Source organism: Monodelphis domestica, chromosome 1, assembly GCF_027887165.1.
Source record: "Monodelphis domestica isolate mMonDom1 chromosome 1, mMonDom1.pri, whole genome shotgun sequence".
NCBI lineage: Eukaryota > Metazoa > Chordata > Mammalia > Didelphimorphia > Didelphidae > Monodelphis > Monodelphis domestica.
In genome coordinates this window covers 242,605,154-242,610,583 of record NC_077227.1, presented here as the reverse complement: position 1 = coordinate 242,610,583, position 5,430 = coordinate 242,605,154, and the positions used below count along the sequence as shown (strand labels likewise).

Sequence of the window (5,430 nt, the reverse complement as noted above, 5' to 3'; positions counted from 1 at the left end):
CCAATGCCAAAAGAGTGGGACTGTCTCTGTGCATCAACTTTTCCACTTAAATCTCCTTCACGCACAAGTGTTTTTGTGCACACTCATCTACATCACAGATGAAAGCACACAAAGACAATCGTCATCCTCGGTTACCGAGAGACTACTACTATGAAAATGTATTATAATATAATATAGTGAATGTTATTTATTGAATTGAAATATGTATTATGTTATATATTAAGTATATGATATATAATTGAAAGATATATTTAATACATAGAAAAATAAGAAAGTTGAGAAGGAAAAAGACAAACTACAATTTTATGATTAAATGTTTAATTTCCTATATATTTAAAATCAAAAGGAAGTTCTATGTAATAAAAATTTGTTCCATTCTTCAGTCTTTTTCTCTTCTACTTACTATGCAAAAAAGGATTCATTCTATTTGGTTTAGGCTAAGTTTGAATTATTTTGTTTAAATAATATTTTAGCTTCCATGAAAGACTAATTAGATTAAAATCACTAGAGAGTGTTATTAGAGTGGCTGTGGTGGGTGTGCTATCTGTGCAAGCCAAGTAGTATTGTAATCTCCAGTAACATCAGTTCATTCAAACAAACAGATGTGGACAGACCTATCAAACCTCAGCCTTCAATAACCAAGTCACTGGTACTAAATACGTTCAGATAATGCCAGTCATCTCTCAATCTTCCCAAATGCTGTATCTCCTCATGCCTACCTAGGTTCTTATCTAAAGGTAGGAATATTACAATTGTTACTTATAATTCTTGTGACTCATTGCCTCCATTCTCATTTGCCTCTCTCATCTTTCTTTCTTTCTTTTCTCAGTGAGTTCCTCTTATCCACTCCCCCTGTTTGGAATTTACTGAGCTAGTGTTTAGCTTAAATTGTATTCATGACATAAGATGTAAAAGTAAAACTTGAATGATGGAAATAGCATTAGCTACTTCTAGTAAAAGTGATGTTTTTTTTCTCAGTGTTGTCAACCTCTCTCCTCTCTTTGGGAAAATCAGTGTTTATGTACTCTATGACCTCAATAAGAAAAAAAAAATATTTCAAGCTTCCCCAAAAACCCGCCATTGAAAAGATGAGAAATTGTATCGTAATTCTCAGACCCCTCAAACTTGCCCTTATAGAAATCCTTCCAACTCTTTCCTGGCTTCTAGGTAAATCTGATATTCTAGACTACAGAAGCTAATCATGGGTATATCTTTTCTGTACACTTCAAAGAATAGGATGCCAGTGTCTTCAACTCGTGTTACAGCTGTTACCCTTGAGTATCAGCCAATGAGACCCAATACCCAGAGAAGAATGCTTTGGCATTGAGCCTAAGATCATCACAACCCTAGCAACTGCCTTTGTTAGTAAACCCCACATCTGGCTCTCAGCTCTTTTCCCAAGGTCTCTGCCAGAATCTTCTGCTGCAGTCGCATCCCTTAGACAAGATGGTGAAGGTCAGAGTCAACTGATTTGGCCGTATTGGAGACCTGGTGACTGGGAAGCATTCAACTGCAGTGGAGGAGAAGTTGTGGCTATAAATGACCCCTTCATTGACCATTGGTTTACATGTTCCATTATGATTCCACCCATGACAAGTTCAAGAGCACTGTAAAGGCTGAGAATGGAAAGCTTATGATCAATGGAAAAGCCATTACCATCTTCCATAAGTGGGATCCCACCAACATTAAATGGGGAGATGCTGGAGCTGAGTACATTATAAAGTCCACTGGTGTCTTTCCCACCATGGAAAAGGTTGGGACTCACTTGAAGGGCGGAGGCAAGTGGGTCATTATCTTTGCCCCTTTTGCTTATGCCCCAATATTCGTGATGAGGGTGAACCATGAGAAATATGATAATTCCCCCAAGATCATCAGTAATTCCTCCTGTACTACCAATTGCTTGGGCCCTTTGAACAAAGTCATTCATGACAACTTTGGCATTTCAGACCACAGTCCATGCCATTACCACTACTCAGAAGAGAGTAGATTGCCCCTCTGGCATGATGGGCCTGGGGCTTCCCAGAATATCATCCCTACTTCCACTGGTGCTGCCAAGGCTATGGGCAAGGTCATACCTGAGCTAAATGGGAAGCTCACAGTTATGGCCTTCCATGTTCCTACTCCCAATGTGTCTGTGGTAGATCTAACTTGCAACCTGGAAAAGCTGCCAAATACTATGATATTAAGAAGGTCATGAAGCAAGCTACAGAGGGATCCATGAAGGGCATCTTGGGCTACACAGAGGACGAGGTTGTATCCTGTGACTTTAATGGCGACACCCACTAGTCTACCTTCAATGGTGGTTCTGGCATTGCCTTCAATGACCATTTTGACATGGTACTTTAAAGTTGTTTTAATTTGCAATCTCTGTTCTAAATTCAGTGGTCCTATGAGATAAGGCTGAATTAAGTTTGAAGACTTCATAACTATAGTGTGGACCTGATTTCTGTCTCTATACAAGTTGAAAGAGATGAACTTAGGGAACTCTTCCTGCTCTGAAATTTTGAGTATAATTATAAATAATTTTGGACAATTTAAAGAATAGTAGATATTATTTAGTGTTCCAAGTCAGGAAGCAAATGTTCTACTCCCTATTCTATCTTGAATTTGTTTCTTCACCTGGCCCAAGTCATTGATATTCAAAAGTGAATCTCAGTTTCTCCATTTGTAAAAAATAAAATTAAAACCTTTAAAAAATTTATCACCACTAAAAATGTTTCCATAAAGTAATATGACCTTCAAAAATACTTAGTGGAAGGCCAGGAGGAATCACAGATGAGAAGGACAGCTTATTAGATAACAGCTTAAAATTATCTCCTTTAAAAGAAATACAAGGTTCCCCCCCCCCAATGGAATTTTGTGGGTTGATGTACAAACCTTGCTTTCTGTTCTCCTGTATAAATGAAAATGCTTATTTTTGTTGATTTTTTTTAAAGTTCAGAATAGAAATAATGATGGGAAAAGAACATACTGTCTTAGGTAAAGAGTTACAATGATCTTATTACATATTAGCTATATTAATGTAGTGAAAAGAACCAAATAAGTATTGACCCATATATTCACTCTTTTATGTTTTTCACAAATCAGTATTTTCCTATCATGCAACTGGAAATATATTTTGGGTGGTAGAATAGGTTCATCTTCTTTCTTCCTTGGAACCATATAGACTTTGTCAGTTATTTCATTTTAAAACTATAAAAATTATCCTTGGGGAGGGCAGCTGGATAGCTCAGTGGATTGAGAATCAGGGCTGGATATGGGAGGTCCTTAGATCTGGCTTCAGACACTTCTGGAAGAAAGAAAGAAAGAAAGAAAGAAAGAAAGAAAGAAAGAAAGAAAGAAAGAAAGAAAGAAAGAAAGAAAGAAAGAAAGAAAGAAAGAAAGAAAGAAAGAAAGAAAGAAAGAAAGAAAGAAAGAAAGAAAGAAAGAAAGAAAGAAAGAAAGAAAGAAAGAAAGAAAGAGAGAAAGAAAGGAAGAAAGAAAGAAAGGAAAAGGAAGGAAGAAAGAGAAAGTATCCTGAGTAATGATAATGAAGGAAAACTACTAATTTTTAGTTAATAATTGACCCAATTAGGCCAGATTCCCTTTCATAATGCATGGTAATGTAAAAATACTACCCCAATTATATACAGTGGAAAGTAGCAGAATCATTTAATGAAAAAAATCACCAGAAACATACTTTCATTTGAATTATTAGGATTTTGGCAGGGGGTGGGCTTGGATTACATAGATAATTGCTTCAATTATCTCCTTCACTTTGATAGCAATGCCCTGGTTTGTAGGAGGAAAATTCTTTCTTGATTTCATTAGTGATTAGATTACTCCTCAAAGCATGATATTTGATTACCCTTATCTTAGGACAAAACTACAAACATTATTAATGGTCATAAAACCACCCAAGTTTTTAAAAAGTTGCAAACAGCAGATTTGATTTGGTGACCTTCTAATACTGGGATTTCAGGAAGCAGTCTAAATCTCCTCTGAGGCAATATTTGCTTTTGTTTTCTCTAGATTTAGTGCCCATTAATTTGATCCAAAGTCATCTTGTTCTCATGTTCTGGAAAACATCTACAAAAGAAACCTTGACTACTTTTTACTAGATTATGTTCCATTCTGGAACACCAGCTTTAGTGCAGCTCTTCAAGTAACCATAACATATCAGATATTTCCATGAATTCCAACATGATTTCTAATTAAATGAAAGAGCTAGTCAATGAGATCCAGCAAACCTAGAAAATGATACTTATATCCATTTTTGCTGCACCTTTCTCACCCAAAGCAAATCACTCTGATTTAGTGGAAGAAATATGATTCATTTTACATCATTGAATGTTAAAAAAAAAATTGGTTAACAAATGAGTGAATGAAGAAATGTATTCAGAATTGAGATTAGGAGACCTGGATTCCAATCTAGGTTCTGTCCCTGACTAATCTTGTGACACTTAGCATGTTGCCTTGTGTCTCTGGGGCTAAACGTTTTCATTTGTAAAACTAGGTTGCCACTAAGGATTCTTTCAGATCTGAATCCTACAACTTGAAGTTGCTATGAATGGAATAAGCAAGGGAAAGAGAATCACTTAAAATGTTTCAATATAGACCAATGTCTTACACCATATACCAAGATAAAATCAAAATCAATACATTATTTAGAAATAAAGGGTGATGACATAAAGAAATCAAGAGAGTACAAAATAATGTATGTCAGACCTGTGGAAAAAAAGAATTTATGATCAAATAAGCCGTAGAGAACATTTCAAGATCAAAATAGATAACTGACTTCGCTAAAATAAAAAGTATTTAAACAAAAATAATGTAAACAAGATTAGAAGGAAAACAAAAAACTTGGAAAACGTATTAAAAGTCACTAGCAAAGGCCTCCTTTCTCAAATAAAGAGAACTGAGTCAAATTTGTAAGCCTATGAGTCATTTCCTAATTGATAAATGATTACGAGATATGAATAGGCAGTGCTCAGATGAAGAAATTGAAACTATCTTTAGTCATATGAAAAATTCTATTATTACTATTAATTAGAGAATGCAACTTAAAACAACCCTGAGGTACGACCTCAAACCCATCTGATAGGCTAATATGACAAAAAATGAAAAATGATAACATGTTGGGGGGGGCATGTATGATACTAAAATCATCAGGGAAAAAAATAGAGCCTATTGTTTGAAAATATTTATAGCAACTCTCTTTGTGGGGGCAAATATCTAAAAATCAAGGGGATGTCCATCAATTGGGGAATGGGAAAACAAGTTTTGTCATATTATCGTGATTGAATATTACTACACCAATAGAAATGATGAGCAGGATAATTTTTATTTATTTATTTTATTTTTATTTTATCTTTTAAAACCCTTACCTTCCATCTTGGAATCAATACTTTGTACTGGTTCCAAGGCAGAAGAGTGGTAAGAGTTAGGCAA

The 5,430-nt window shown here is 35.2% G+C and overlaps 1 pseudogene; it reads left to right on the top strand.

Annotated features, from left to right (window-relative positions):
* Positions 1-456: 456 nt before the first annotated feature.
* On the top strand, positions 457-2,286 carry LOC100617349 (glyceraldehyde-3-phosphate dehydrogenase-like; annotated as a pseudogene).
* Positions 2,287-5,430: the final 3,144 nt, after the last annotated feature.